The following is a 13,250-nucleotide window of genomic DNA, read 5'->3' on the forward strand; positions in this document are numbered from 1 at the left end:
AACTCAACATGAAAATCCAGCAGCCAAAAAAAAAAAAGTTCTATATTAGAAAAATTTACTTATTCATGATTATGAAAAGTTAAGTACTGAAGTTACCTGAGACTAATGTAAAAATGAAGACTTCAAGGAAGGGAATGCTGTAGAGTTGAAAAAGAAATCATGGTTGAGTTTCTACCTTTCAAAGACTTCAGAAACCCTCAGTACCACCTCAATTGCTTATGCCATCCAATTCCTACAAAAAAAAAAACAAAAACAAACACACATTACTTACGAAGAGAAAAAATACTGTACAAATACAACATGGACAAACTCACATGCATAATGAAGTGATCACTCTTTGTAAATAGTAAACTATGTCTGAATAAACAGTGCAATAACTTGTCTTTAAATCTGAAACTGGGAAAATGTAACAGTGATGAGGAGTAACTGCAATAATCCTGGCCTTGTACAGAATAATTTGCCGAGATCTGGGATGAACAACCTCAGAGACATGGGATATTGAAGAAAATTCAGAAAGTTACAGACCTAAACATTTACAAGAGAGAAAATAAATGATTTAAAAAATCACTTCATAACACTGTATCTGCTTTGTAAAGGCTATGAAGTAAAGAGAGAAGCAAACACAATCTTAGGCCTTACAAACAACAAATAGAACTAGTCCTACACAGAGTGCCCATGTATTTACAATAGAAAAAAATTAAGAGTTGTAAAATCATGAAATAGCTACAGAAATACAATCAGCAAGGTCATCTGAGAAGAAAAGCTGACAGAAGATAAGAATAATCATAGGAAGACTGCATACCACACCCCTCAAAAATAGAAATAAAGATCATAAGCTATACACAAGAAGAAAATTTCCTATCAGCGAATATTTCTCAGCATAGACTAAATACACTAAAGAGTTTATGGAGCTTCCTACCATAGAGGTCTTTAAAAACATTACCTATCTATAAAGAATAGTTTGTATTTACTCCTCCACAGGAAGCTCTGAGACCAGACGGTGTATGATACATCCTATGATTTTAGATTTGTTTTTACAGTGGTGCCAAGGCAAGAAGAACAGTCTTTTTTTCCTCCTATTTTTTTAAATTTTATTTTATTTTTAAACTTTACAATATTGTATTAGTTTTGCCAAACATCAAAATGAATCCGCCACAGGTATACCCCTGCTCCCCATCCTGAACCCTCCTCCCTCCTCATAGATGGAGAAATATACCATGTTCATGGATTGGAAGAATCAATATAGTGAAAATGAGTATACTACCCAAAGCACTTTATAGATTCAATGCAATCCCCATCAAGCTACCAACGGTATTCTTCACAGAGCTAGAACAAATAATTTCACAATTTGTATGGAAATACAAAAAACCTCGAACAGCCAAAGCTATCTTGAGAAAGAAGAATGGAACTGGAGGAATCAACCTACCTGACTTCAGGCTCTATTACAAAGCCACAGTTATCAAGACAGTATGGTACTGGCACAAAGACAGAAATATTGATCAATGGAACAAAATAGAAAGCCCAGAGAAATCCACGCACATATGGACACCTTATCTTTGACAAAGAAGGACAGTCTTTCTCACCTAAAACATACCAGTAATAAGTCCATCTTTGTACTTCAGAAAAAGGGAAAGTGTTAACCACTCAGTTGTGTCTGACTGCGACCCCATGGACTCTAGCCCACCGGGCTCCTCTGTCCATGGGATTCTCCAGGCAAGAATACTGGAGTGGGTTGCCATTTCCTCCTCCAGGGATCTTCTCAACCCAACGATCAAACCCAGGTCTCCTGAATTGTAGACAGATTCTTTACCGTCTGAGCCATCAGGGAAGCATACTTTAGAAAGTAAAACACTAATTCACTTTTTAAAACATTTCAACACTGTATCCATATTTTTTTTTAAGTTTAAATTCTGACAGAGCTATTTACCTCTCAGTACCCTTTCATTTCAGAATTTTCTTGGATATTCACTCAAGCATGTCTATTTTAGCGGATAAACTTTTATTCAAAATAAAACTAATACAATATTGTAAAGTTTAAAAATAAAATAAAATTTAAAAAAAAATTTCAGTAGGATTGTATTAGATATAAATAATACCAAAATGACAACAGTAACAATAACCTAAGCAGGCAGGGATGGGGGAGTCACAATCTGAAATTATTCCAATATGTTATCTAAAATGCCCAGTTTTCAACAATAAATTATAAGATGAGGAAGGAAGAAAGGAAAGGAAAGGAGAGGAGAGGAGGGAGGAAGAAAGGAAGGAAAGGAGGGAGGGAGAAAGGAAGGACAGGAGGGAAGAAAAATGTGATCCACATTAATAAAAAATAGCAACTGCTACAAATGGTTTCTGAGTATCCCCAGATGTTGGTTTAAGCAAAGATTTCAAAATATCCATCATAAACATGTTAAAAATTTTAACTGACCCCATCTTTAATGTTTAATTACGAAAACAATCAACAAATAAAAAAATTTTCAGTAAGGGTACAGCATTTATGTAAAAGAACCACATGGAAACTCTGAAGCCGAAAAGTAAAATAACTAAAACAAAAACTTCACTACACGATTCAAGACGGCAGAAGAAAATCTATGACCTTGAAGATATATCAGAAAATATCCAATGTGAAGGACAGTGAAGGAAAAAAAGTTGTAGAAAATTGAACAGAGCCTCAGCAACCAACTTACCAACATTTCTGAAGTTCCAAAGGAGAGGAGAGTAAGGGCAGGAAATAAGGGTTTTTTTTAATAAAACATCAACCAAAAACTTCCCAAATTAGATTTTTCAGTAGAAATCACATCTATAGGTCTTAGAAGTTCAATGAATCTCACAGAGAATAATTACAAAGATACACACCTAGACACATCATAGTCAAAATTGTTAAGAACAAACACAAGGAGAAAAATTACTCAGTATAGCAGAGAACCATCAACACGATTAACAGCTTTCTTATTTTTTTTTCCTTTAACAATAATACTGTATTATAAAAGCACTTTACAACTCCATCCCGTGAACTCCGGGAGTTGGTGATGGACAGGGAGGCCTGGTGTGCTGCGATTCATGGGGTTGCAAAGAGTCGGACACGACTGAGCGACTGATGTGATCTGATCTGATCCACTGGAGATGTGGGCTAATGATTATCTGAAAGCATTTCTCTAGTCAGACCCATAATCCAAGTGCTCTCTGAATATTATAAGGTGATGGTAAGTGGGAAGTGGAGGAGGAAGAGTAAAGAGAGGGGAATAAGGTTCTCCAAGTTAAGGGCTTTGTTACAATGAGGGGATGAGAAAGTAAGAAGATATTTTTGCTGTCTTTTCATCCTTATACTGTGTTAAGTAATGCTTGCAACATAAATTCAGCAGGCTTTTCCTGAGCTCTAACTCAGAAATTTACTAACAGCTGACTTTCAATCAACAACAACAAGAGGCCAGAAGACAGAGGAATCACATTCTGAAAGTGCTAAAAGAAAAAAACCTGTCAACCAAGAAGGCAACAAAACTACCCTTCAAAATAAAAGCATAATAAACACTGTCTCAGATGAACAAAGCAAATCAAACATGCCATACAAGAAATACTAAAAGAAGTCCATCAGGTTGAAAGGAAATGACACCACACTTAAAATACACAGGAAGAAAAGAACACCAGAAATGGTAAATATGTGGGTTAAGCTAGAAGACTATAAACACGTTTTTCTCATTTCTTCTCTTAACATCTTTAAGAGACATAAGTATATATAAAGCAATATTTTTAACACTGTATTGCCAGGTTTATGGCATATATGGATGTTATATATATATAGCAACAGTGGCAAAATATAATTGACTTCTTTGGTGGCTCAGATGGTAAAACGTCTGCCTGCAATGCGGGAGACCCAGGTTCAATCCCTGGGTTGGGAAGATACCCTGGAGAAGGAAATGGCAACCCACTCTAGTACTCTTGACTGGAAAATTCCATGGACGGAGGAGGCTGGTAGCCGACAGTCCATGGGGTTGCAAAGAGTCGGACACGACTGAGCAACTTCACTTCACTTCATTTCACTTCAGTGGCAAAATAGAGGAAGCAGAAAATGGAGCTATACTGAGCGAAGTTTCTATATTTTACTGATACTGACTCAGTGTTACTATTAACTATTAATGTTAAATTTAACATTAAATAAGTCTATTTAATGTTAAAATGTATAATGTAAATATCATAGCAACCACAAAGAAAGTATCTTAAATTATATTTAGAAAAAACACCAACAGAGTAACTAATATGGCATACTAAAAGACATTTAATTCAAAAGCCAGTAAGGAAGCACTGAGAAACAAAACCCATGAGATATACATAAAGCAAATGGCAAATGTAAATCCAACGAAGTCCATAATTAAATATGAATGTCTGAAGAGCACAATGGAAAGGTAGAGACTCAGACTGGACAAAAAAACACAAGATTCAACCATGTACTGCCAGCAAGAGACATACTTTAAATTCAAGACTGAAAGAAAAAAGATGGGGAACAAGGACAGACACACCCCCACACACACACCCCACTCCCACCCCCATGGAAAGAGTAACCATAAGATAGGTGGAGTGGTTACATTAGAATTAGACAAAATAGACTTTAAGACAAATACTAAAGATGAAGAAAGATATCTCTTTCTAATGATAGTCAATAAAGTATTGTAATAATTATAAACCCTAAAATAATGAAACAATAACATTATTAAAAAGAAAACAGAAAATTCAACAAATTATCACTGGAGATTTCAATACTACACTCTAAATAATTGATAGAATAAAAACAGCAAATTAACAAAGATACAGAAAACCTGAAAACAGAAGAACACACTCAATCGATCAGACCTAGCTGGCATATATACAAAACTCCAACAAACAACATAAAAAATAGTTTCCAAGCACACACTCTTCAGGACAGATCAAATGCTAGACCATTAAACAAGCCTTAAAAATGTAAAAGGACTTAAGTCATACAAAGTATGTTTTCCAACCATAACAAAATTTAAGTAGATATCAACTAAATTAGAATTAAGTAGCTATCAACTGGAAAATTATCAAGTATTTGAAAATTAAACTTCACAATTCTGAATAGTACATACCTCAAAGAAGAAATTAAAAGAGATGTTAGAGAATACTTTTAACGGAATAAATAAAACAAACATACCAAAATTGATGGGATGCAGCTAAAGCAGTACTGAGAAGAAATGATATACTTTTATATATTTGAAAAAAAGTGGAATCTCAAATCAATGACATGATTCCATTTCAATAAACCAGAAAAAGAGCAAACTAAACCATAAAGCAAGCTGAAAAAAATATTCAAAATTTAGAGCAGAAATACATGAAATACAAAACAGAAAAATAGAGAAAAACTTGGTTCTTTTAAAAAGACTCAAAAAATTTACAAACTTTTACGAAAACTGACCTACAGAAAAGAGAAAAAAAAAAAAACAGGACACACACACACACACACACACACACACACGCGGCTGATTCATGCTGTCATATGGGAGAAATCAACACAACACTGTAAAGCAATTATCCTCCAATTAAAAATACATTAAAAAGAAAAAAAAGAAAAAATACAAGCTACCAAAATTAGAAATGAAAGAAGGGATATTAACACTGACCTCGCAAAAATTTAAAGCTTATAAGGGAAGGAATACTATAAACAAATAAATGCCAAGAAATTAAACAACTTTTATAAAACTTCTTAAAAGACACATATTACTGACACATTAACTAAAGAGGAAACAGAAAAATCTGAACAAACAGACTTAGTATTTAAAAAGCCCCCCCAAAAGAAATGGCTTCGCTGATGAATTCTATCAAATATTTACAGAGGAAACACCAATCCTTCATAAACTCCTTCATGAAACAAAGGGAGAGGGTACATCTTCCAACTCAATCAGTAAGGCTAGAGTTGATATAAAGACATCAGATGAAAACTACACTCCAGTGTCTCTCATCAACAGATACAATATGCTTACAAGGTATTAGCAGACTGAATCTAGCAACAGATTTTTTAAAAAGGCCTATACACCAAGACCAAGTAACATTTATCCCATGAAAGCAAAGCTAGTTTAACATCTGAAGATCAATCAATATAATACACCATATTAAAAGAATAAAGGACAAAAGCCACATGGCTATCTCAATAAACATAAAAGAAAGCTCTTGACAAAATTCAACATTTACTCATGACCAAAATAATCTAAAAAAACTAAGACCAGAAGAGAACCTCCTCAACCTGATAAAAGGTATCTACAAAAAACCTAATATCATGTTTAATGGTTAAACACTGAACACTATCCTCCTAAAAACCAGAATGTACATTTTCACCGCTTCTATTCAACACTGTACTACAGGTTCTAACTAGTAAAACCAAGTAGGCAAAATCAACCAACCAATTAAGCAAAGACATCTAAATTAGAAAACAAGAAATAAACCTCTAGTGATGTGATTTCATATGTAGAAATTTCCTAATAAATCCACAAAAAAAATTACAAGGACTAATAAGCAATTCAGCAAGGCCACAAGAGATTAGATCAATAAAGAAAAATCAATTATATTTCTATAGTGAAATGACAACTTTCTATCATATCTATCAAAAATTTGAATTAATCATATTTTCTTTCCTATCCCTCAGTAGTTTAAACTTTTTTTTTCAAGTTAGATTTATCACAGTTATTTTATCTTTTTAGTTGTTATAGTGAACATACACCTCTTCTTCAATAGCCCTAATCCTATTATTTCTAATAAAAAATCATTTGTGTAAAATTGAGTTTCTAAGCAGTTCCTTTACAGAATTCTCAGAACTATCAGCACAAAAAACAAGCAGGCAGATGAATTGAACAGAAATGATTTCAGAAACAGACTCTGCCTTCCCCCAAAATATGGAAATTCAGTATATGATAAATGTGGCATTTCAAATATGTAGAAAAGAAACGTATCATTCAATAACTGAAATGAGGACAAATGGTTAGCCATCTGGAAAACAGTAAAGCTGATCTCTCCATTTACTGCTTATACCAAAAATATTCAATATAAATCAAAAAGATTTTACACAATTTAAACCATAAAAATAGAAAACCCATACGATTTTTCAACTTCATGAATCTAAAACTACCAATCCTAAGAAACACAACTATTTTATGTTATTAAGAAAAAAACGCCAAACTATGACAAGACAGAAATTCATGTCTTTCAGAGATGTTACAATATGGAAGGAAAAATGAGTCCTACAATCAGTGGTAAAGACCTTTTAAACCTTACACAGGAAACCGCCTCCCCTACCCTTGACCATGAATAAAAAGATAACTAAATTCAATCACACAAAATTAAAATGTCTACAAGGCAAAAGCAAAATCAAAAGATAAGCAAAAACTGAGTAACACATGACCAAACACATGACCAAAAAGATCACTGAAAATATACATATGGCCAATAACAATGGGGAAAAAATGCTGAAACTCATAATGAAATTTTGAAAATCAATACTAACAAAAACCTGACAAATACTAAAAAGTTTGCCACTAGCTAGTATCATCAAAGAGATAAAAGAGCTTCCCATTTTCCCACACTACTGATGTAGGGACAACAGTTAGGCAATTCAACCACAAATTATTAAATGTACACACTTTTTGACCCAACAATTTTTTCCTTAGGAATTTATACTGCAAAAGTATTTTTAAACATGTGCAAAAATGTATCCAAGAATATTCACTATATTCCCATTTAATACTACAAAAAAACCCCTAAATATTCATAAATAGGAGGCTAGTTAAAATTATGGTACATCAACATATTGGAATATTACATAGAATGAAATGAGAAGGAATTATATGCAAAGGTACAGAAATTAACAACAAAAACGGTATTTTGCTAAACAATATGTATGCTGTGATTTCATTTTTATAATCATTATGTAAATACATGTATATATATATTCACATATGGAAGATATATGGAATGATACATACACACACAAATGTTAACAGTGAATGGGAATGAAGAGAGCCTTTTTAAATTTTTTTATAACATTCTCTACAGCTTAAGTGTCTATTCCTCTTATAATAAACCTAAGAAGTAAAAAATGTTAAATGAAATCTTAAAATATGACCATTAAAACTGCTAATATTTTCACATCTTCATTTTAAAAGAATCCTCAAAACAAAATTTATGACAATCATAGAATTTTTTTTATGACATATGCATTCATTCAAATTCAAATGCATAATTATAAAGGTTCCAATTTATTAAGTCACCATCAAGTCATTCACCTCATTCTAAATATTAATCAGGACTCTTGGTTGCAAGTAACAGAACAGAAAGTAGTTTAACTTAAAAGTGGGATTTACTGGTTGACACAACTGAAAAGGCTCTAAGCACAGCTGGATCTAAGGACTTATATCAGCACCTGGTTTTGCTATGTCTTGATGCTGTTCTTCTCTATATTGGTCCATTCTTGGGCAAATCTTCACTGTAGTGGCAAGAGAAGTTTGTATCTTCACAGCTCCAAACCCAGGGGAAAAAAAGAGTTATGTTTCTCATTCAACAGAATTGCCTCTGGTTCAATCAATGAAAGGGCCTTAGGTTCATCCTTAAGGCCAGAGGGAACATTTCATGCAAAGATGGGCTCAATAAAGGACAGAAATGGTATGGACCTAACAGAAGCAGAAGATATTAAGAAGAGATGGCAAGAATACACAGAACTGTACAAAAAAGAGCTTCACGACCCAGATAATCATGATGGTGTGCTCACTCACCTAGAGCCAGACATCCTGGAATGTGAAATCAAGTGGGCCTTACTTCGAACAAAGCTAATGGAGGTGATGGAATTCCAGTTGAGCTCTTTCAAATGTTCAAAGATGATGCTGTGAAAGTGCTGCACTCAATATGCCAGCAAATTTGGAAAACTCAGCAGTGGCCACAGGACTGGAAAAGGTCAGTTCTCACTCCAATCTCAAAGACAGGCAATGCCAAAGAATGCTCAAACTACCGCACAATTGCACTCATCTCACACGCTAGTAAAGTAATGCTCAAAATTCTCCAAGCAAGGCTTCAGCAGAAAGTGAACCGTAAACTTCCAGATGTTCAAGCTGGTTTTAGGAAAGGCAGAGGAACCAGAGATCAAATTGTCAACATCCGCTGGATCACTGAAAAAGCAAAAGAGTTCCAGAAAAACATCTGCTGCTGCTAAGTCGCTTCAGTCGTGTCCAACTCTGTGCGACCCCATAGACGGCAGCCCAACAGGCTCCTCTGTCCCTGGGATTCTCCAGGCAACAACACTGGAGTGGGTTGCCATTTCCTTCTCCAATCATGAAAGTGAAAAGTGAAAGTGAAGTCGCTCAGTCGTGTCGGACTCTTAGCGATCCCATGGGCTACAGCCTACCAGGCTCCTCCCTCCATGGGATTTTCCAGGCAAGAGTACCGGAGTGGGGTGCCATTGCCTGCGTTATTGACTATGCCAAACCTTTGACTGTGTGGATCACAATAAACTGTGGAAAATTCTGAAAGAGATGGGAATACCAGACCACCTAACCTGCCTCTTGAGAAACCTATATGCAGGTCAGGAAGCAGGACATGGGACAACAGACTGGTTCCAAATAGGAAAAGGAATATGTCAAGGCTGTATATTGTGACCCTGCTTATTTAACTTCTATGCAGAGTACATTATGAGAAACGCTGGACTGGAGGAGGCACAAGCTGGAATCAAGATTGCCGAGAGAAATATCAATAACCTCAGATATGCAGATGACACCACCCTTATGGCAGAAAGTGAAGAGGAACTCAAAAGCCTCTTGATGAAAGTGAAAAAGGAGAGTGAAACAATTGGCTTAAACTCAATATTCAGAAAACGAACATCATGGCATCTGGTAGCATCACTTCATGGGAAATAGATAGGGAAACAGTGGAAAGAGTGTCAGACTTTTTCTGGGCTCCAAAATCACTGCAGATGGTGACTGCAGCCATGAAATTAAAAGACGCTTACTCCTTGGAAGGAAAGTTATGACCAACCTAGACAGCATACAAAAGCAGAGACATTACTTTGCCAACAAAGGTCCGTCTAGTTAAGGCTATGGTTTTTCCAGTAGTCATGTATGGATGTGAGAGTTGGACTGTGAAGAAAGGTGAGCGCCGAAGAATCGATGCTTTTGAACTGTGGTGTTGGAGAAGACTCTTGAGAATCCCTTGGATTGCAAGGAGATCCGACCAGTCCATCCTAAAGGAGATCATCCCTGGGTGTTCACTGGAGGGACTGATGCTAAAGCTGAAACTCCAATACTTTGGCCACCTGATGCGAAGAGTTGACTCATTGGAAAAGACTCTGATGCTGGGAGGGATTGGGGACAGGAGGAGAAGGGGATGACAGAGGATGAGATGGCTGGATGGCATCACCACTAGATGGACGTGAGTTTGAGTGAAGTCCAGGAGTTGGTGATGGACAGGGAGGCCTTGTGTGCTGCGATTCATGGGGTCGGAAAGAGTCGGACATGACTGAGCGAATGAACTAAACTGAACTGAACTGAAGGCCAGAGGAATGTTCACTGTGATCATCCAGGCATACAGCATGGATCAGATCAGTCACTCAGTCATGTCCAACTCTTTGCGACCCCGTGAATCGCAGCACGCCAGGCCTCCCTGTCCATCACCAACTCCCGGAGTTCACTCAGACTCACGTCCATCGAGTCAGTGATGCCATCCAGACATCTCATCCTCTGGCGTCCCCTTCTCCTCTTGCCCCCAATCCCTCCCAGCATCAGAGTCTTTTCCAATGAGTCAACTCTTGGCATGCGGTGGCCAAAGTATTGGTGTTTCAGCTTTAGCATCATTCCTTCCAAAGAAATCCCAGGGCTGATCTCCTTCAGAATGGACTGGTTGGATCTCCTTGCAGTCCAAGGGACTCTCAAGAGTCTTCTCCAACACCACAGTTCAAAAGCATCAATTCTTCGGCACTCAGCCTTCTTCACAGTCCAACTCTCACATCCATACATGACCACAGGAAAAACCAGAGCCTTGACTAGACGAACCTTTGTTGGCAAAGTAATGTCTCTGCTTTTGAATATGCTATCTAGGTTGGTCATAACTTTCCTTCCAAGGAGTAAGTGTCTTTTAATTTCATGGCTGCAGTCACCATCTGCAGTGATTTTGGAGCCCAGAAAAATAAAGTCTGACACTGTTTCCACTGTTTCCCCATCTATTTCCCATGAAGTGATGGGACCGGATGCCATGATCTTCGTTTTCTGAATGTTGAGCTTTAAGCCACCTTTTTTTTTTTTTAAAGCCAACTCTCCACTTTGACCTTCATCAAGAGGCTTTTTAGTTCCTCTTCACTTTCTGCCATAAGGGTGGTGTCATCTGCATATCTGAGGTTATTTCTCCCGGCAATCTTAATTCCACCTTGTGCTTCTTCCAGCCCAGCGTTTCTCATGATGTACTCTGCATAGAAGTTAAATAAACAGGGTGACAATATACAGCCTTGACGTACTCCTTTTCCTATTTGGAACCAGTCTGTTGTTCCATGCCCAGTTCTAACTGTTGCTTCTTGACCTGCATACAAATTTCTCAAGAGGCAGATTGCATGGATACATATGGATTAAGAACAGGCTCCTTGCTAAAACAAAAATATCCAAGACCAGGTGGCTTAAACAAGCATTTACTTCTCACAGTTCCACAAGTTGGAAATCCAAGATCAAGAGCTGGATTTGAGCTAGTGTCTGGTGAAGATGAGAATCTTAGAACTGTTATGATCATTAATAATGACATGAGAATATGTGCCACATGTAATTACCCTGAATACTGTTCATGTTTAATTTTCTTTCACTTTGAAAGATAAAAGCACAGGTCTAATACATCTACCAACATAGCCCAACAAGACAGGAGAGGATTTTGGGTCTTCCTAATATAAGGGACCTTGGGCCTAAAAAAGAGAAATGCAGATAATCTTGTTAAGTGAGAAAAGATAATGGTTTTCATCAAAGAGAACTAATAACATCAATTATTTCCTATGTATAGATGTTCATATCATGGTATCTATATGTAATATTCATGCTGTGCTGTGTGCTTAGTTGCTCAGCTGTGTCTGACTCTTTGTGACCCATGGACTGTAGACTGCCAGGCTCTCTGTCCACAGGGCAAGAATACTGGAGTGGGTTGCCATGCCCTCCTCCAGGCAATCTTCCTGACCCAGGCATGGAACCCAGGTCTCCCACATTGCAGGCAGATTCTTTACCAGCTGAGCCACCAGGGAAACCCAAGAATACCAGAGTGGGTAGCCTATCCCTTCTCCAAGGGATCTTCCCTACCCAGGAATCGAACTAGGGTCTCCTGCACTGCAGGAATATTTAAGTATAAAAGAAAAGGGATTATCCAGGAAAAGCAGAGTACTATCCAACAGCTGTGACAGGTATGTTCATGTTCAAGTATATAGCCATCAATCATAGGTAAGAGTGAAGAAAACAGTGCTAGATTACCTCTACAAAATAGGTCAGGAAAATGCCCATCCCGCCATATCACTTGGTCGAATTTCCAAGCTGTTGGTTCCTCCCTCTAGCCTGTAAAAGTACAAAAATTCAGGTTATTCCCCTCAAAAAAATCATGATTAGATACATTCTTAAAGCCAGATAATAACAGTTATATCAAAATGTGCTAAATCAGACAAAAGTCTTTTCATGGATTAAATAATATTAATTCACTTAGAACAGCACAACTGTAATGATCCATCAGTGCTAAATGATTTCATGAAAAAATGACCCAGGCACTAATTGGACTTTTTCAAATTTAACTTCTAGCTAAGGATTAGGATTTCTTTAAAATCAGGGCAATAAACTAGAATTACCATCAACAACTTAAACTAGGAGGACACAAAATGTACTTCACTAAAATTGTATGTTGATGTTCTCAATTACTCAAACAGTTCTATTCCTGATGAAATCTCACAGTAACATTTCCCTCATCTCAAAAGTCTAATTATATTAAAAACATTTGCTTTTGAAACTACAAAAATGTTAAGTATTTAAAATTTTCAAGACAAAGGTGTTTAATAACATTAAAATCGTCCACAGATTTTTTTTAATGTCATGCTATAATCAATCTTACAGCAACTAATATAGAAAATTAACACTCTATGTTGGTACTGCATTGATACTGGACATATATAATTTTCTTCCTGCAACTGCGATATGCTTTCCCCATATATGAAATGGAGGTAATGAGGACTGAAACCTGAAATTTTATTAGAAACAAATTCA

General features: G+C 36.4%; 1 protein-coding gene across 13 annotated transcripts in view; it reads right to left on the bottom strand.

The window, feature by feature from the left end:
* The window catches only part of ZNF148 (zinc finger protein 148), a 146,598-nt gene that overhangs the window by 95,005 nt on the left and 38,343 nt on the right, over positions 1 to 13,250 (bottom strand). For 9 of the 13 annotated variants that reach the window (XM_010801188.4, XM_005201416.5, XM_005201423.5 and 6 more), the window contains 2 exons: positions 12,474 to 12,554; positions 97 to 232 (listed from right to left, as the gene is read on the bottom strand). The gene's annotated coding sequence lies outside the window, so the exon portion shown is untranslated. 13 annotated transcript variants of the gene reach the window in all.

The sequence above is a fragment of the Bos taurus genome, chromosome 1, assembly GCF_002263795.3.
Source record: "Bos taurus isolate L1 Dominette 01449 registration number 42190680 breed Hereford chromosome 1, ARS-UCD2.0, whole genome shotgun sequence".
In the NCBI taxonomy this organism is placed as follows: Eukaryota; Metazoa; Chordata; class Mammalia; order Artiodactyla; family Bovidae; genus Bos; species Bos taurus.